This window comes from Hypanus sabinus, chromosome 2 (assembly GCF_030144855.1).
Source record: "Hypanus sabinus isolate sHypSab1 chromosome 2, sHypSab1.hap1, whole genome shotgun sequence".
Taxonomy (NCBI): Eukaryota; Metazoa; Chordata; class Chondrichthyes; order Myliobatiformes; family Dasyatidae; genus Hypanus; species Hypanus sabinus.
The window spans coordinates 120,901,181-120,922,210 of NC_082707.1; the positions used below are offsets into that span (position 1 = coordinate 120,901,181).

Below are 21,030 nucleotides of genomic sequence, written 5' to 3' on the forward strand. Positions count from 1 at the left end.
GGATAGGTACATGATGGGAGGGGTATGGAAGGCTATGGTCCGGGTGCAGGTTAGATAGAATATTACAGGTTTCCCCTGCTTACCGACGGTACAGCATTCCTATGAAACCGTTTGTAAGCCGAAATGTCATAAAGCGAAGAAGCAACTACCATAATTTATATGGGAAAAAAATTTTGAGCGTTCCTGGATCCAAAAAATAACCTACTAAATCAAACCAAATAAACACACAAGACCCAAAATAACACTAACATATAGTAAAAGCAGGAATGATATGATAACTATACAGCCTATATAAAGTAGAAATATTTTATGTATGGTGTAGTTTCACTTGTCAAAATCGGGAAGACAGTGAGCTGAAATTGATTGGAGAGAAAAAAATAGGCATGTACACGCGTGCGCACATAACTTGTGCACGCACAAGGCTTCACGGTCATGGTAGTCTTTCTTGGGGTATACACATGTATAAAGCTTTTTTTCGTAAAAGCGAAAATCCTCTTTGGTTAGCGAAAACAGGTACTAATGTAGGTCTTTCACAACAGCGAGCTATCATAAAGCGAAAGTTCAAAAAACGGGGGCCACCTGTATTTCGGTGTGGACTAGATCGGCCTAAGAGCCTACATCTGTGCTGTAGTGCTCTACAAAAGGCTTAGTGTAATCTAACATGTCATTTTGATGCGGTAAATTACGCTACTGCACTTTCCATCAAGATGATAGGTCTCTCTGCTCCCTCAAGAAGGCATTAAAGGGTGATGAGCATTTCATTTAATACTACAGTGACTACATTTCAAAAATACTTTATGGGATATTAAACATTTGGGTACGAGGATGTGCAAGGCAATTTTTTCCACATCTCTCCACCCACAACCCACGACACACCTGATTAAAATTGAGTAATCCAGAAAATTTAATCCTAATTTCAAATGCTGTCTGGATGCTAATGACATGACTAACAATGGTTGAAGCCACAATAAGCAGGTCAACATAAAAACCTTTTATAAAAATTAACCTTGCACTGCACTGACTATTCCTAAGCAGTTTTTAAACACTTCCATATTAGTGCTTCCAGCCCCAATTCTGGGAACCACTAGCATTACTAAATTAATTGATCAACCAATGCCTTATTAGTATTTTAAATTACAGAACTGCAACATCAGCTTTGCTGTCAGACAAAACCTTCCTGAATCCTCAAAAAGTCCAATCACTTTCTTGTACTTAATATTATTCATCTAACCTGCCAATTTTGCCTCTTTTTCACCAGACTTCAGAAAACACTTTGATTGCCAGGAAATTTTGAAAATCTAAGGTCCATGGCATCATACAGCACAGCTAAACCAACCAAGTTCCTGCCAACTATCAGGCATCCATTTAACTCATCCTACACTATTTTATACAAATCCTAAACATTTATTCCGCATTCCCATCAACTTCCAACAGAATTCTACCAAATTAGAGATCAGTTAACCAACCAACTACATATTTTGGGATGTCTGATGCATCAGGGTGGCTGGTCACCATGCTATAGAAAGCATGTCATCAAACTGCAGAGAGTGTACAAAGAGATAGGAGTACATTACTGGGACTGAAGAGTTGAAATTTTAAGGAGAGACTGGGACTTGGGACTTTTTCCCCCCTGGAGCATAGGAGACTGAAAGGTTGTGTTAGAGGTTTATAAAGTCAATAAGACAAACAGCCACACTGTTCTCCTTACGGTAGGAGAAACAAATGTTTGAAGGTAGATGTTTAAAGTAGGGTGAGTAGTTAAAATAGACTTAAGGGGGGAAACTCTTCTCGCACAGAGAATGAGTTACCCGAGGAAATGGTGGAGCCAGGCACAATTATGATGTTTAAAGGGCACCTTGACAGAAAAGATTTAGAGAGATATGAGCCAAATGAGGGTCAATTGGACTTGCTGAATTAGGCAAATTAGTTAACAGGAATGAGTTGGGCCAAAGGGCCTGTTTCCATGTTTTATTATCTATGACTCTAAAACAAAGACAGATGAAACGAAATTAGATTACTCAAACAGTAATATATCTTTGTAAATCTCATGACTGTGGGAGAGGCCCAATTAACAAATATATAGGTACAGATCAATAAGTGTTTAGATGTTAAGGGAATTGTGGGCTGGGGGATTAGTACAGCAAACTGGCACTGAGGTAAAAGATCTGCCAAGATATTATGCACAGTGGAATAAGCATGGGGGGGGGGGGGTGGGGGGGGGGTGCTGAATATTCTGATGGAATAACACACAAGCCATGCAGAAGGACAGTAGATTTTAGTGAATGAGATTAGGTTTTACAATCATTAGTACTTTCAATGTTTTCATTACCAAGTCTAGTTTTCTTTAATAATTTTTCACATACTTGTGTATTTTGTCTTTTTTGGATCCTCACACTGTGATCCAAATGTAAAACATAGAGAGCTACTCAGAAACCATCATTTATGTATACATCTCATTATTGAAACATGTTTAGTTATTAATCTGTCCCGCTACTTAAATAACTTAAGCACTTCTAGTTTCCGCTGTACTTTCAACTACAGCTCCTTTATAACAAACAAGGGAAATCCCCCCCCCCTATTAAATATTACTCACAAAATTGAGTATCATTGAGACATTTAACTCCTAACCTGGTCCACTCCTTTCATTTCATTTCTCAAGCACTTCTTGTGAAGTTCCAATAACAGCAATTTCGTGCACGTTGAACAAATTAGCCTCAAGGTCAAAACCTAAAGTAATTAATTCCCCTCACTTTGCTTTGCTCCCAAGGCAAAACTGCAAATGAAGTCAGAATACAACACAGGTTTCTGGACTGTGGTTCAAGAAAAAACTATGTTTTTGCTAATGCGTTAACTGACTATGATGTATATTCAAGGAAACGAAGAACCTACTCATTAGGAGTTCTCTGTTTTGCCTCAGGTAACATTCCTCTTAATTGTATGCCTGGCCCTAGGGGCCTAAGATTTGAATAGATCATCCAAGCTTGCCTTTCAGCACACTCAGCAAGTATTTTATAACAGCAATCTTATAAAATTTGATATAGAATAATTCAAGCAACAAATTATTGGGCCTCTTTTTCCCTAGCACAAGAGGCTAAATGGTCTACTTTCTATTCTGAGCTGGAAAAAAGATACCTACCTGTTCATTGGCCAATATTTATTTCTCAACCAACATACCATTGCTGTGTGCAAAGTTACTGTAATTTTCTACACTATGAAAAGAATTGACCCACTTGCAGTGGGTTGGAATGTCCCAAGTTTGTTAAAGGCACTAAATGATTCCCTCCCTGGGAAAAAAGTATAATTTTCTATGAAACTATCTCACATGCTAGAGAAGCATTCATAATATGTCAACAAACAGACTTACAGCTTCAACCATATTCCATTCAGATTCCTATTTATTTGACTTAACAAAAAGCATTCCCCAATAATGATAAACTGAGCAGCAATGTGATGACAATACATTGCTATTCACCATTAGTGAACTTGTTAGCCAGTCAGCTTGACAAACAGAATAAATGTTTGGTTCATAATTATTATGCTTTAATTAAAATCCATCTCAGGAATGCTGAGTAGCAAACGAGTGCAGTTTGAGTAATTATGTGACAGATGACAATGAAACTGCACTGAAGCCAAATCACAGAAACCAGGCCATTTCTCTCTTCCTCAATGCCTCATCTTCTTGACCTCGTCATTTAATACAGTGACACAGATATGCTTTGGAAAATGTGTGTTAATTACCTTTGTAAAATAATTCATTTTAAATAGCTAGTAACAGTATTTCAGCCAAGGATTATTATGGTCTTCAGTGTCACTTCAAATTGACAATCTGTACAATCATACTTTACGATCAGGTCAGGCAGACTCAAGAATTAAATAAAAGAGATGCACCAAACAAGTTTACTTAAATATTCAGATCATCTTTGTCACGCTATACAAAACCTAGGCAGTCTTACAAGCAGGGATATGCATGTCATGGTCCACTTAGAAAGAGTAGTCTCTCTGAACAGACGCAAGAAAGGTCATGAAAAAAGACTGGATCTCACACAAACTCCCCATTCAGAGCTGGCCTGTATTTGCATGAGCTCACCCCACATCACATGACCTCATCTCCAGGGAGTCTCCCATCTAATGTGGCTTTAACTTACCTAGCCCACATCCTTTAGGAACAGACCACCTTACATCAGGTCATGAGGACCACACAGAAACTAGGAAATACCCAACCAGTAAGGATTCAGGCAAGTCACACAACTTATAAAGCAGACATGTTTAGAAACTGAGATTCTATACAGTTTGTTAACTTTGTAGCTGATATTAATGTCTCAATGATAAATCAACAACAACTGGAATCTGTGCTCCCAAATACCTTCTCACTACCTATTTAAGAACTAACTCTTTCATGCACTACTCTCCAAGTATTTCAGTATACTCAAATTAACCCACACCTGGTATAGAACTTGGACGGTGATGACTAGTCCTCCATGCAATCTCTTGCTATCTCTCTTTTACTGACTATAGAAACTGATGAGAAAGAAAATCTCAAAATGTTTTGGCACCTCAAACTGAAATCATGAAAATAATGAGAAAGAACAAGAATGAATGAAAGTTACCAATATAGAAGGAATGGAGAGCAATAAAAGGAGAATAGCTAAGAGACAGTGCCTGTGTGAGAGTGAACACAAGATGAACTTGTTCAGGGATTCCTGACCTTGAGTTAGCCAAAGTGCTTAATATCAAATTGTGGTTTTGGAACAAAAACTTTGCAAAAGCATGCTCCCACAAATTACAGCAACAAATAAACTGCTGGAGGAACTCAGCGGGTTGAACAGTAACTGTGGGAGGAAAAGAATTATCAACGCTTCGGATAAACTATGCAGAGTTTTGACCTAAAACTTTTAACAATTCCTTTTCTCCCACAGATGTTGTTGAACCCACTGAGCTCCTCCAGCAGCTTTTTTGTTGCTCCACATTCAAGCATCTGCAACCTTTAGTGTCTCTTTCAAACTGCAATAACATTTAGATAATTTTTAATGTTGTCTGTAGGCTATTATGAAGATAATAGATGCAAAACATTAACTCCTTTCTTACTCCACAGATACTGAGTAACCTGCTGAATATTTTCAGTACTTGCCATTTTATTTTGATTTTTCACACCTCTCATATATTGCTGTTGCATTTGTGATGCAAACATACATTTACCCCACTTAAAGCATCTGGGGAATTTTACATCAGTTTACAGAAAGCAAAGTAAATTCTTTTAATCCATTTATTCTTCTGAGTTCGAGATATCACTGGCAAGATTAGCATTTAACTACAGTCTTTAAGTGCCACTGAGAAGATGGCAGTGAGCTGTCACCTTGAGCATCTGCAGTTCTTTCTGTCAACGTGTTCCTACAGTACCATTGCGGAAGGAGTTTAAGGATTTGGAATCCATACTGAAGCACCAGCAACACAGTTCCAAGTCAGTTTGATGTGCGACATCGATGGAAACCTGCAGGAGGTAGTGTTCCTATATACCCACTGTGCACATCAATCTTGAAAGTAGAGGTTGCAAGTTATTGTAATATCCTGAGCAAGCAACTGAAATGGCAAATGCAGCAGCCACTGTGCACAACTGGAGGATGGAATGACTGTTAAGGATGACAAGCAAGCAGGCTTTGTCCTGGTTGGCAATGAACTTCTTTCGAACTGATGAAGTGATACACATCAAGGCAAATGCAGAGTATTCCTGATCAAAAAGCCACAGAAGCTAAGCCTCTGTACCTTCTTCTGCAACTGGATCCTCAACTTCATAACCGGAAGACCATAATCTGTGCAGATCAGAAGTAACATCTTCACCTTGCTGACAATCAACGGCAGTGTATCATAGGGTTTTATGCTTAGCCCGCTGCTCTACTCTCTCTACACCCATGACTGTGTGGCTAGGCATAGCTCAAATGCTATCTACAAATTTGCTGATGATACTACTGTTGGCAGAATTTCAGATGATAACGAAAGGGTGCACAGGAGCAAGATACACCAGTTAGTTGAGTGGTGTTGCAGCAACAAACTTGCATTCATCGTCAGCAAAACCAAAGAACTGGCTGTAGAATTCAGGAAGGGCAAAATGAAGGAACACAAACCAATCCTCATAGAAGGATCAGAAGTGGAGAGAGTGAGCAATTTCAAGTTCCTGGGTGTCAATATCTCTGAGAACCTAATCTAGACAGAACGTATTGATGCAGCTATAAAGGCAAGACACTGGCTATATTTCATTAGGAGTTTGAGATTTGGTTTGTCAAATAAAACACTCAGAAACCTCTACAAATGTACCATGAGGAGTATTCCAACTGGCTCCCTCACTGTCTGATGTAGGGAGGGCTGATGCACAAGATCAAGTTGCAAAAACTTGTAAAATTAGTCAGATCCATCATGCATACCAGCCTCGCAGTATCTAAAACATTTTCAAGGAGCAGTGCCTTAGGAAGGCAGCATACATCATTAAGGAGCCCCACCACCAAGGACATGCCCTCTTCACACTGTTACCATCGGGAAGAAGGTACAGAAGCCTGAAGGCACACACTCCGTGATTCAGGAACAGCTTCTTCCCCTCTATCATCTGAGTTTTAAATGGCATCATTTATTCCTGGGTTTTTTTGCATGACTTATTTTAACTACTTAATAGACATATATATCCTAAATGCAACAACATTTTTCTCTATATTTATCAGTATTTCATTGTACTACTGCTGGAAAGTTAACAAATTTCATGACATATGCAAACAATATTAAATCTGATTCTGCTTCTATTTATATCCTGATGTGTCTTGTAAATTGTGGGATGCTCATAAGATGTCAGGAGTTGAGTCACTCAGGCATGATACACAGCCTCTGACATGTTCTTATGGTCACTGAATTTGCCATTGATCCGTTGGGCTTTGAGATCATGGCAACCACCCCAGGATATTCAACATCAAGGATAGAGGTTAAACTCTCCTATGCTGGGATGATCATATAACAGAAATGCTTACTGACATTTATCAACCCCGGAAGAATGTTAAAACATTACAGGATGGGTTACAACTTGATCAATGTGCAAATCACTGAATATCCTTACCTTAGATTCAGTGGTGGAAGGAAAGTTACTGATGAAGTAGCTCTGGATTTATATGGATTTAGAACACTATCCTGAGCAGCCCTGCAATCATGTCTTGACCCCCAACAATTCTAACCACCTTCCCTTAGAGGGAGCATTATTTTCTTTGATGCCCACTGATTTCAGTTTACCAGGGCATGTTAATGCTACTCTGACAAATGCTGCCTTGATGTTCAGAGCAGGCACATTCACCTACCTTCAAGAAATCTCCTTTTGGACCAAGGGTGTGATGGGATCTGGAACTGAGTATTTCTGGTAAAAACCCAACTGAGCTAGTTAATGGGGAGATGTGCCCAAATGAAGAGAGTGTCGTTGACAGTGCTACCAGTTTGCTGACGAATAAGAATAAATCAAATAGGTGGTAATAAGATGGATTGGATTTTTGCATCTTTTGTGGACAGGATGCATCAGGGCAAACGTTACACATTGACAGATTGGTGTCAGTGTTTAGGTATGTCAGAACAGTTAAGTTGTAGGGCACAGATCTTCAGACAGCAGTTGAGTTGCTGCTGGTCTCACAGCCTCTACTGGATCTAGTATTTAATATTAGCAAGAGAATCAGAGGATTTTTACAACAGGTTTGTGAAATGCCACCCAGTCTAATCCCAATTTCTAAACCATATTCACAGAACTGTATGTCGAGGTTCCTCAACAACAAATCCTGGTACTTTTTGAAATCTGTTGTTTCAATTGTGACAATAAAATTATTGGACCGTCAAAAAATCCTATTTGATCCACTGATGTCCTTCCTTAAGGAAGGAAATACAAGACTGTACAAAATTCTTACACACAAATATATTTTATATGTATTGCACTGTACTACTGCTGTAAGACAAAATTCATGGCACGTGATTCTGATATGGGTCTCTGTTGTGGACTAAGAGTGGGAAGGGGGCAGGGAGAGGGGAATCATAGTTGGGAAAAAGGGAAGGGAGAGGGGAGGGAGTGAGAAGGACGGGACAGACATTCTGTAATTCCAAACCAATTGTTTGGAATTGAATGCCCTTGCCTGGTGTCTCAGGACTGGGTGTGTCTGTACCAACACCACCCCTTGCCCCTGGCACTCCTTCTCTGCCACCTGTCCCACCTCTCCCGTGGTTCTTCACCATTCCCAACGTGCTTAGCTCCCGACAGATTTACAAGCTTGCTCTCCGCATATACACACAGATATATATATATTTAATCCAGTATGGCACATATACAACTTGAGGTCCACATCTCTTAGCTACCATCTGAAATGTCACCGTAAGTTGCTCTGTGAAATGGCAATCAAGAATGGAAATAAAAGTACCAAACCCACATGTATGCTTGAAAACCAAGCATCAGGTATATGATTATGGTACCTCAGTTCTTGATCATAATGAAGCTACCGGAGGTGGCTTCATGTTCCACCAGATCCTCCCTCACTCCCACCACTGCTAAGATAATGCCTAGAAATCAATTACAATGCAGTACTGACGGATGAAACCCTGAGGAACGGGTTTCTCTTCTGTTCTTGCCAGCTGGGGATGGCCATAGCATTGAAGGGAAAGCAAACATGTACTCAGCTAAGAAAAACAATCAGCTTTGTACTAGAAAACTTCAAGTTTCTCCTTTATGCACTCATCTGTAAGGTATCTAAAATAAAAGAAAAATTTAAACCTTGTGATTTAAACTTTCAGTACTTCAAAGTATATGTAATGCTTCCACACCAAAACAACAGTACATCAATCATGCCAATTTGATCACTACTCAAACTAAGAAAGAAACTAACCGGCTACAAGTCTACAAGGAGTTTTACATAGACCAATCACAGAGCTCATCTCTCAAATAATGGTTGGACAGGAATTCTAGTTATCCTAATACAACTATAGTTTTTAAAACTATAGTGTGTTCCCGGGTTACGAACGAGTTCCATTCCCGAGTCCGTCTTTAAGTCGGATTTGTACATACACAACATTGTGGGCCGAAGGGCCTGTAATGTGCTGTAGATTTCTATGTTCTATGTAATTCGGAACAGGTACATCTGGTATTACTTAGTGTCAGTCAGTCAAACATTTGTCTTAGTAGAAAGTATATATTTTTCCTTTCTATGCATATAACACTTCAGAAACGTATGTATTTCAATAATTAAACCACTGCGTTGCTTAGTAATAATTGTAGCTTTCATCGGGGCAGGGCCTTTCGCATGCTCCATTATTCTTACTTTATCCTTTAAAATTGTTCCAATCGTTGACTGACTGTAGCCTAATGCTGTTCCAATGACCGATGGCCTTTCACCTCTTTCCAATTGCTTTATTATTTCCACTTTATTTTCAATCGTGATTGTTTTCCGTCAACGGAACAGAAACACTAAGGATTCAGCGGCAGCCACGGGTGGCGGGTCCCGAACTCCCCCGGGTCCTGAAGTCCTCCCACACTGAGACAGATTAAATAGGACAAGTGGGGGCGGTGCTGACTGGAAAAGGAGGTCAGGGTGAATCTTGCTAAGAAAAATTTAAGCCAAATACAAAGTTACACAATCAACAGTATTAACGGCAACGTGATCCGACTTAAAATGGTGGATGGTGTTCTCCTTCCTCGAGCTGATGAATTTTTAATATAATAGGCTTTATGACAGGCTGCTTGCAAGTACCAGTTGCTCGTAAGTCAGACGTTCGTAATCCGGGGACACCCTCTATGCCTACATGTTTCTTTTAAGGAAACAAAGTAGGTTTTAAAGAAAATGACTACAATTTATAACATCTCAAAGAACAGGACAAATTCTGTAAGTAAGAATTGCTTACCAGGCAATACACCTCTCACTTTAGCCTTGTCTCCGTCTGGCCATTCGAAAACCCCAGAAGGTAGCACTCTTGCCTCATACAGATTTGCAGTGAAGTAGAATACCATCATCCCAAACAGCGAAATATTTCATTGATTGTTAAGGGTTTTAAAGTTGAGATAGATGCAACAGAATCTGACATATTTTCTGTCCTCGCCAGGAAGACAGCTTGTCAGGACAAAAAAGGTCAACTTTGAATGGCAATCAACACACCTATCTAGTGTTTACTGAACACAAACCATAACATAAACCGGAATGTATTATTTTAGCACTCTGAGCAACCTCTAAATAAACTCCAGATGACATGAACTGCAAAATTCACAGCTAACTATTACCATAAAAGTCACCAGAAAGTTGCAACAATAACTAAAAACAAAACATGTGACAACCTTTTTTCCAAAAAAAATCAAACTTTCAGCATCTCTCTCATACATATTTGTACTTTAGAACATAATCTGTAATGCATCACCTAGCAGCTATGCACTCAATAGCATGGTGCTGCATAACAGTTAAACTCCAGATAGACAACCACTTCAAGAATAATTCATCATATTAACTTTGTAAATCTCTTTAGTTCACCTGATATCAAATCCACACAATATGAATCAGGCTGCAAACCATCCTTAAAAACTTGCTCAAACTCCAATCAAAGTAAAAGCACAACAAACTCTCAGTACAAAAATAAGCAGTCAGCTAAAATAAGTGGGATAATGTTGTATTAATTAAATTAGCAGGGATAATGGCATGCATAGCAACACATCACTACAGTACATATATCTTTATAAAGTATAAATAATTAATCAGCTGGAATCTGAGAATACACTTAAATCTCTAAACTCAGCTCAACAGCTCTCCTGTCTTGAAGGTGTAAACCATTCTAGAGTACACACCACTGGTGCCAACAACTCTCCTGTATCTTATTTAAATGGTTTTTGTCCTGAAACTGTGTAATATAATATACCTCTCTCAATTTACAACCTTTTAATTTGAATTCAGCCAAGAAAAACATCTTGCAGTGTTATTATTCAATTCAATGTTTTGAGACAAAAACAACTGCCACCAACAGATTATTCAACTGATATACTTGCAGCATCACCATGTGTTCATGAGAACCAATTCAGCTCACAGCTGAAGCAAAAGACTGAGACAGTTGAGTAAAAGTAAGTTGGATAGAAGTCTTTGACAAAACTTCAATAACTTCATCCAAAAAAAAGTCACTGGAGTCAATCAACTGATTTTGTTCTTCTGGCATCTCTATGATGGTGGGTCAAAATAAATTTTAGCAACAGGGTAGCAGAAATTGGCTGAATGACAAAACCTGAAACCTGCCTCATCTTACTCACTTTGTATCAGAAAAGGTGCAAAGAACATGTTGGGCCATAAAATTAAACTTACATTTGCAAACCCCTAATCACATCCTCAGGATATTCCAAAAACACAAAACATCCCATTGATTATGTTCCAAGAACATCCATTATTATGTGAGCAGGACAGCATAGCACAAAACAAGTGAAAGAGCCATTAGTCTACTTTCGGTGATCTTGCTGAAGGAGAAATGCTTTATCAGGACCTATTACTCACTACAGCAAGTCTCATTCTTATGGACACCTGAACTACAGTAGTTTAGTTGTTCATTTGGATAGCCCAATTTCCAAACAAAAAACATTGGAGTAACAGAAGACCTTTTGTATCTTAATTTTTAGCACAAACCTTCATTACTTTTTTCCACAGATGCATGGTATTTTCAGATATCCTCTATTTCCCACTACAAAAACAAACATTTCAGTTCTTAAAATTTTCTCGTTTCATCGCAAGAGAAACACATTTGTTTAACCATGAAATTTTGTGGCTTCACACAAAACAGAATTAAGTGATCAAAGTTGAAATGAAACTGGTATTTATAATTTATATGTGACCAACAGAAATGGAGGTAATTGGACAAAAGAAGAAAGGGGATGTGCAATTAGAAACATTGTCCCAGAGGATGACAACAAAACTGGTCTGATTCTAGGTTGTAACTTCCACACACTAATGGAACAGATTGTTATTTGTTGTACCTTCCACTGATTTTTCAACAAGCACATCATAATTTCTAATGAATTCCATGATTAAGTTGGTCACATCATCAGCACGTGGATGACATCTTCAAAACTAATGTCTCCTTTTAATCATCTCTATTTTGTTCTGTAGCAGTAGCATGTAAAAACATTTATTCATTGTAAAATAGCACCAAGTATTACAGAACAGACTGATAGACAACATTAAGCATTTGCCCCTAGGCAATCATGTTGAAGTTGTTGTAGGGACATTTTGATTTCAGTATCTTTTGCAAATGATTTTAATTGATTATAACTGATTATACAGGCTTCAGGATATGCTTTACACTTGGGGGAAATTATTCATTTTGTCTATTCTACAAACATCCTGCAGATTCTACACAAGGGTAAAATGCAAACAAATACAATGCCTGACAATGGTTCTGGAAATCCAGCAAACTTGGAGCAAACAGCAACATGGCACTCACTGCAATCCTCACAGGTGCACAGTAAAAATATCTACTGCCAAATATTCAAGTTAAACTGAAATCAGTGCTTAATTCTAATCTCCTACAATGCTAAATAAAGTGGCAGCAGTCCATTTCAAATTTATTCTCCCTTATCAACTTCCAAAATTTCAACTGATATTATCTTGATTACTGACCTTTAACACTCACAATTAATGTCTTGTCCTGATCAATAAAGTTTACAAATTGTCACAGATTACACAAGGGAAGTGCAGTGGAACATTTATAGATGGTCTACAATCTTCTTTTAGTTTTCATTCTCATCCAGTATGCGTTAAGAGGAAGCTGAGATATGTGAAGCCTCACAATTGGCCTGATGTGCTACAGGCTTAGGAACAAGGTCAATTATAGTAAACCTCCAATAATCTGCTAGTTATTTGGCAATCCTGATCACCTAAATGTGAATTAAAAGTGTAAATAAAAATTGCAGATGCGGTAAATCGAAACAAGACAGAAAATGCTAGAAGTACTTAGCATGACAGGCTGCATCTGAGGGAAGAAAAACAGTCAACAATTCAGATCTTTTGAAGGTTTATTACTGTATATAGTTTTTTTTGTAATTGATCACAACTCTGGGCCCACTCTTCCGAGGAAAGATCGAATCAGACTGTAACATTCTTTATCACTAGGATGACAACATGAAATTAAAGTAGTAAAAACCCCCAAAGATGGATCAATACTTGAAGTGATGGGTCATGCATCTAAGGCAAGAAAAAACATTAAAAGGATGATCTTACAGAATTCACAAAGTGTAATTCACAAGTGATTACACAATACACACAACCCTAAAATCTTGTGAACTATGAACCTTATTGCTTTGATTATGGGAGAGTTAAAATATTAGATGAGCTGCACATCACTGAGCATTAAAGTGCTTACCCCATTTTTTTGGAAAGCATTTTAACATTAGGATCTCACTGAAACCAACTCAGAATCACATCATCTTCCCCAACACACAGTACACCAGACTACTACTACTTCAAAATGTCAGCCTGTCATTGGTACCGAATAAGAAACCACTTCAAGCAAATTAAACATCCTGCAGCAGCTCTCTTCTGATTCAGGCTACAGATCCCACACTTTTCTAAAAGATGCTGGTTAAATCACTGCCCTTATTCATGATTCCATTCATGTTAATTACCTGAGATTTGAAAAGTCAGTCCCAGGCCACCAAATACACACAAAGTGGTTTAATCTCAGGATTTCTAGCAGCAAGTATGGAAGTAGAGAACAGGTTAACACCACTTCTAGAAAAAACAAATTCTCAGCTTCCTGTTATGTTAAAACTGACTTGTTCATTATACAATTTCAGCTCAAACTGGAGCTACTTTCACACAATGTCCAGCTGAGCAAATGATTAAAAAGCAGTGGACAGTTTACATGATACTACTTAGAGATACAGCATAGTAATGGATCCTTCTGGTTCAACAAACCAATGCCTCTCAATTACACCTGTGTGACCAATTAACCTACTAACCCGTACATCTTTGGAAACTCACATGGTTACGGGAAGAACATACAAACTCTTTACAGATAACGTATGCAAATTGAATCCAGGTCACTGGTGATACTCTAACTGCTACGCTACAAATTGGATTCTGCCACCCTTTTACAGAAAGGCACATCTTCCTTCTTCCTCACCCTAAACATTCTGATAAATTTAAAATAATTTTAAATTGAAGTCCATTGCATTCCACTATGGAACTCCATTGAATATGTTTCTCCTTTCAAACCCTTGGGGCACCTTGAATGCATTTTAAACTATCACATATAGTCATTATTCCTCCTGCTTTAAACATTCTCAGCTATCATTTTTACTGAAGTCCTCCCTGTTACTCGCCTACACCTGTTCTATAATACAGGAAATACGCTCACTTTTTAAAAAGCCTTCACAGTTCGCAGTGAACACCATTCCTTCACTCATATTTCCCCCTCAATTCCAGAAGATGTCTTTCACCCTGCACTCCACTAACTCACATTAAATGGAATTTTCAGAACGGAAATTGTAGATTTTTTTCCCTAACTATGCGTAGTAAGGTTTGCAAAACCAAAACAAATAAATAGAAGGAAGTTTCAATGCACAAATGAATGGCAAAGTAGGCCTGCAAAACAAAATGGTACACTTTCCACTTTTGTGCCTCTCCATCACTACTTTAATTTCTCTGCTATCCTCAGGTTTCCTATATTGTTCTGCTGAATTCCCCGGCTGCTGGTCTTCCATAACATTACCTTCAATATTCTGGGCTTCAAAAATATCTGTCCCTTTTAAATTTACAACATTGCCAGATTGTTAAAACACCCACAAATTCCATTCAAATCCTGTTTACTAGATAGTCACTCTTCTACACACGACTAATTTTTTTAAACTCTGAAGAAGTTGCTCCCTCTCCAAATGTATTTAAAATTCACCCTCCGCACTGCTTCAAGCTTAAAAATCACTCAAAACATGCATAATAGTTTAATTTGCATAAACATACTCCTCATTTAAATCTTTTAGTTATAGCATGGCTCTAACAACCCCATCTTGCTTTTTTAATGTTCCCACCCACATCAAGTGACAGAGTCTATTGCCTATCTTCTCAAAGCCAATAATCGCAACAGTAAATATATGCATTAGGCTATCACTTTGATTTGCCACTGCTAGACCTGGTTTCAGCACCTCAGATACTATTAACTTTCTTTGCTTCCAATTACAAGAAACATGGGAGAAAGAAAAATGCTCTTCTCCAATCCCCGATCCCCTTCTGATTTCCACCCAACAATCTTGCAGCTTCATCAAATTAGGTCAAGTAAATACTTGTATACTCCAGGTCTTTTCAACATTATTTTTGTCCCTTATATTCCTGTCATCATGGAACCTTCCTCTTTACCACCATAATATCCTCTCCTAGAACTAAATACCCCTCCCTCAATTTACCGTACCGCTCCATATAATCCACGTTGAAGCAACTTTACAGATTTAGAGGATTAAAAAAGGAAATTTACAACTTAAGTCTTTGACTAAATAAACAGTCAAATGATCATCTTCCCATCAATGGCTCACACACATCTTAGCTCCTTTCATTTTCCCTTTTCTGCAACCCTAGTCCCAAATTGGTTTATTTCTGCCCACTCCATTTCTTCATCTACCTTCCATCTCACTAGATCTTATATTTCCCTTTCCCCTTTCAATTCCACTCCAGTAGATTCGAACAAGTATGGTGGCGGCAGTGATTAAGTTGCCAGGGCGGGGGCGGGGGGGGGGGGGGGGGCGGAGGGTGGTCTATCGATCCACAGACCAGACTGCAAATCACATTCCAGAAGCTGTGGATTTAGTTAATAAACTGAAATCAGTCAACCATTTTTATATTGCTTCTGTGCAACTCCAGACCCATAGAAATGGTCCAGCAAATCTGTTTGGAAGCAAACATGCAAAACTGCTCTCTGCCAGTAAAGCCCACATACTAGAAAGCTGTTGTGTCTGACAGTGAATATGAAAGATAAAGGTGATTTGGTCAGTTGGCAGAAAGATGGAAAATAGAATTTAATCCACAGAAGGAAGGCAAAGCATTCAATAAATGGTTGGATACCAGGTTGAGTGTATAACACATTAAAGGAAGTTAGACAAGTCAAGAAGGAGGTTTTATTAGCTGACCAGAAGACTAAAATCATATAGGACCCTGGTCAGACCCCACTTGGGAGTGCTGAGCTCAGTTCTGGTCACCTCACTACAAGAAGGATGTGTAAACTATAGAAAAGGTGCAGAGGAGATTTACAAGGATGTTGCCTGGATTGGTGAGCATGCCTTATGAGAATAGGTTGAGTGAACCAAGGCCTTTATTCCTTGGAGTGACATAGGATGAGAGGTGACCTGATAGAGGTGTAGAAGATGACGAGAGGCATTGATCATGTGGATAGTCAGAGGCTTTTTCCCCCAGGGCTGAAATGGCTAACATGAGAGAACTGTTTTAAGGTGCTTAGAAGTCAGTGCAGAAGAGATGTCAGATGTAAGTTATTTTATATATGCAGAGAGTGGTGAGTGTGTTGAATGGGCTGCTGGTCACAGTGGTTGGAAACGGATACAATAGGGTCTTTTAAGAGACACTTGGATAGGCACCTGGAGCTTAGAAAAGTAGAGGGCTATGGGTAACCCTAGGTAATTTCTAAAGTAAGTACATGTTTGGCACTGCATTCTGGGCTGAAGGGCCTGTATTGTGTGGTTTTCTATGTTTCTAGAATTATTAGGTTACAGCAAGCACTGCAAAGAGTTCATCTCATTACAAGGAAGGTGTAATTGTGCTGGAAAATGTTCAAAGAGATTGCTAAGACTCAACAATGGTAGCTACAAGGACAGATTGGATAAACCATAATTGTTCTCTTTAGAAAAGTGGAAATTTAGTGAACACTTCAATAAGGCATATAAAGTTATAAGTGGCTTAAACAGAGGATTTTTGTAAATCTCCACCCAGAGAGCAGTTAAGAGTCTGGGACCTACTGCATACAAAGGAGATGGCAAAAACCTCTCTACCTTTATTTAAAAAGTACTTGGATGTGCAATTGAGGAGTTGTGACATATTGGGCAATTACAATAGAATTAGGCTAGATTGGACTTCTTCCCCCAATTGGTACCTTTTGTATTCCAGATATTTTTGAATTATTCTGAGCCTATTGCTATTTTTTTAATTCCCCAATCCCTTTACACTTTGTATCATCTCTCCCAGCTTACTCTACTCCACTTCTCATTCCATCTTCCTGACTGTAGCTCTCCTACATTTACTAGCTCCAAGCATTTAATCTCTTGCCCTTTCTCTTTGGTTTCAACTTTCTTCCTTCAACCTCCAAATCACTCATTTTTCTTCTCTTAACCCTCTCCTTTACTCCATCCTCTCATCACCTCTTGATTTTCAAATTCCACTTCTCCTTTATTCACTTCCCCCTTTCTCCAATAGTATTCCACCCCTGTTCTGTCATATTCAACATATTCTCCCCTCAATTCGCCCTCACCTTTTTACTCATATTCCCTTCTTCCTTTTCAATCCCTTTAGAGCACTTTGGTTTTCTCTGCTCTATAATGTATTGAGTACAATCTCCATTGTACTGGATGCCTTCTTTCCCTCACTCTCTCATGCACTCATACCCTCTTTTCTCCAGAAATTCCCTCAAGTTGCTCATGAATTTTTTTGTTTTCTTCACTATGCTACCCATCTATTTCTTTTTGGTAACCTGCAATTCCACCTCATCCTTCTCCTACTTCTTTAAAGTCAATACAACCTTTCGAACACTTCCCCTTCATTATTGTCTTATTTATTTCTATAACTCCTTCCCAATTCACATCCTCTCCTCCCTGCCTTCTGAGCGCCACTTCCCTAATTTCTCTCTGGATTTTTCAATATCCCCTTCTGCCTCTCAGTCCCAACTATCGCTCATTGTCTCATCTCCATTCCACCGAGTTTTCTCCCCACTATTTTACCTCATCTCCCTTCCCTCCTCAGCCTATCACTTCCTTCTACCCCGGGTTTCAGAAGATGGCGGGGGTCACGGCCACCGCGGGTGAGAGGGAACGGTCTCGCTGTCCTTCCGCAGCCCCGGCCTCCGGTGCCGGGCTGGGACTCCTACAGCGGACGGCGGGCCGGCCTCCAGCCGCAGGCGTCCGCCTCCCGGCCTGCGAAGGCAACTGCGGTGGCGGCCGCCGCTCCTGAGGTAAACACGGGGCTCCCGGGATACCCAGCCGGCCTGAGCCTGGAGCCAACTGCCGCGGCCCGTCAATCACTCTCCATCACCCATTCCCCCCCCCCTTAAAAATTGCCTTTCTCGCCTTTAAAATAACCGGGAACTTTGTAGGTGAGGTTAACTCCCCTCCTTGCATTGCACCCGCGCTGAGTGGCGGATATGGTACCTACTTAAAAGTGTTTTTTTTAAGGCCAGTGCATGTAATGGTAGCAGCGCGAGCCTCGCAGGTCCGGTCCGCGCCGCGCACCGCGCGCCGAGCCCAGATCCCCGGACAAGTCGGTGACTGACAGCCTGACACTTACCTGGGCTTCTCGCGCACCAACCAGCGCCGTGTTATGTGTGCATGCTCGTTTTATTTCTTCCCCCCTCCCCCAGAAAAAAATATAGGCAGCAACTTTTCAGCCTAGCTCCGGCTTCCCCTGCGCCATGTTGTTTTTTTTTGGTGGGTAATATTACGTGCGCAAAAGAAAAATTAAATTTGCATAACAAAAGTAAAAGTAACGGTTGCCATATGGTCCGCGGTAATGGATAAATAATGAAGGAGGCGGAGACACTCGGGAGAGGACGGGGTGTGCGCAGAAAAGTGCACCCCACGATGAATGCGTGGGGGATTCGGCCAAGGTCTGCAAAGACAGCTAACCTTCGTCCCACCCCCGCCCCCAGTTAAAAGCTTACCCTTCTTCCTGGAATGAATGTAAGCTCCGACAGCATACACTATATCGGTCGGATCGCTTCCCAATTGCAATGATCGATCATATTCAAGAATCGGCTTTCAACATACTCAATCTGTTTCCAAAGGAATTGAAGACGGCAGGTCTTTCCTCTTTGGTTAGTTAGGGAGGAACGATCGTTCACGGATAACATTTATAAATATTAGCTTCCCACTTAAGAGAGTATAGCAATCGAATTAAGACAGGCCGATTAGACTTTTAACTTCTTTCGCATTTTGCCCTTCCAGAAAGAGGATGGGTGATATCAGCTGAAAATAGATCACTTTGATTGGAAACTATACCTTGAATCGAAGTTTACAAACAACTGAGACGCGGCGCACTACGCAGTTCAATTTTGAGAGCATTCTTTCTCTCCCGCCCCTTCAACGACGTTAACTCCAGATGCTGGAGGAGTTTAATGGCAATCGACGAAAAAAACATGTCATGCTCCGCTTCCGGGAACGTGACTCCGCCGCGAACTGGAATGCAACATTCTGCAAATCACGCACACGTCCACACGTCCCTTATCGGAACGGCCAAGGACCTAGAGATTAAAAATAAAATGAAAACAAAAGTAAAATCAAAGTGATGTTAGAAATAGGAAGGCTCCGGAAACGCACAGCGTTACTTCACAATAAAAAATAGAGTCTTCTACCTAGAAGGGTCTTTGCGATTGTTTACAGAGCATCACTTTCATTCAACTGCTAGACGAGTCATCCCAACCCCTTCGCCTGTTTGTTTGCAGTACTGCGCCACTGCCGGAGACGGCCAAAAAGCGGATTGTCCCTCTTTCCACCCGAACATGCAGTGAATGCGCGAACCAGTCTCCACCTGTTTTATCCAGTGTGCATTGTTTGCTGCGCGGGGCAAACATTTGTTCACGTTAACGTCTGCAAACGTAAGCAGAAGAGTGGGCAGAAACGTAACAAAAGCCAAGACGGGGCTTTCGCATGTTTTGGCACTTTGGGACGCACCTCGCATAATCAGGTCACTTGTACGTGATATCACCATGATAAAAGTGGCACATGACGGTTTGGCCCTTATTACCCCCCCCCCCCCAAATAAACAAAACACGCTGGCTGGAAACGTGGTCCGGTAATGCAAGCTGAACTGGTTTGACGTACCGAACCCCTGGAGTGAATGGGTACACCGCGGCATCCCATGAACATACTCCCGTCACAGGGGCTAAACCCCTTCCAGTTGACCCTGAATTGAACACCTTGCCGTTCCTCCATAGCATCTTACTTCCATCTCGCCGACTTCACTCTTTAATCGCTTCAATGACCTGATCTCCTTCTCCTCTGCAACCCTCCAGACCCGTATTCCTCCATTTTTAGCCCCTTGGTAACAACCTGGTTCCTCATTCCTGAAGCAGCCACGATGATACTGACTGCATCCACCCCAATCTCTCCAACAATTTCTCTGACCGCCTCAGTATTCGCGTAGCCAGAGACGACCCAGTATTGCAATACTGACCAAGCAGTGGTTTTTCCTTGACCATGCCCTGACTACCTCAGCACATCTCCTGGACTGACAGTCTCATGCAGGACTGAGGGAGCACCGCACTGTCGGCAGTACAATCTTTCCGGTACAATGTCAAACCAGTGACAACACACCTTTTGCAAGGAAGGTCAATTTAACAAACCAAATCAGCTCTGTGAGCGACTCAAGGAAATCGGTCCGTTTCTGAGAGGCCCTCCGTGAGGTCACTCCGGCTGGGAATGGATGGTGGAGTGAAGCGAGGGAGTGTCGGTTTCCGGCAAGTTTCACAGAGGAGCTGGCGGGAAAATCTGACTTCTGATCTGCCCTATTTTACACAGCACGGACTGAGCGACTATCTAAACTTTTCGTATAATTTTTTTTAAATGCCGAGTTAACTTAAAATATTTAATTGTTTGTTATAAAGTAATTTCTGTAGGAAATCGACTTAAGACATTTTTAACTTTATAAAAATACAATCCTTTCGAAACATTTATTACTTAGGAGTACGAATAATTTTCAGTATACGTGCAGGTCAGAGAGATTCTCAGACATTCCAAACTGTTGAAGAGTTTTGACAGCTGGTCCGCTTGTGGTAGGATTTCGCTGGGGATGGGGTTGCAGAGGACTTCGC

The 21,030-nt window shown here is 40.3% G+C and overlaps 1 protein-coding gene across 4 annotated transcripts in view; it reads right to left on the reverse strand.

The window, feature by feature from the left end:
- Nucleotides 1-19,729, reverse strand: part of bahd1 (bromo adjacent homology domain containing 1) — a 71,967-nt gene extending 52,238 nt beyond the window's left edge. Inside the window, exons 1-2 of one of the 4 annotated variants that reach the window (XM_059953672.1) lie at nt 19,573-19,729; nt 19,220-19,461 (exon numbers count right to left, since the gene is read on the reverse strand). The gene's annotated coding sequence lies outside the window, so the exon portion shown is untranslated. The other 3 variants (XM_059953690.1, XM_059953680.1, XM_059953697.1) reach the window with 3 other exon arrangements.
- Nucleotides 19,730-21,030: the final 1,301 nt, after the last annotated feature.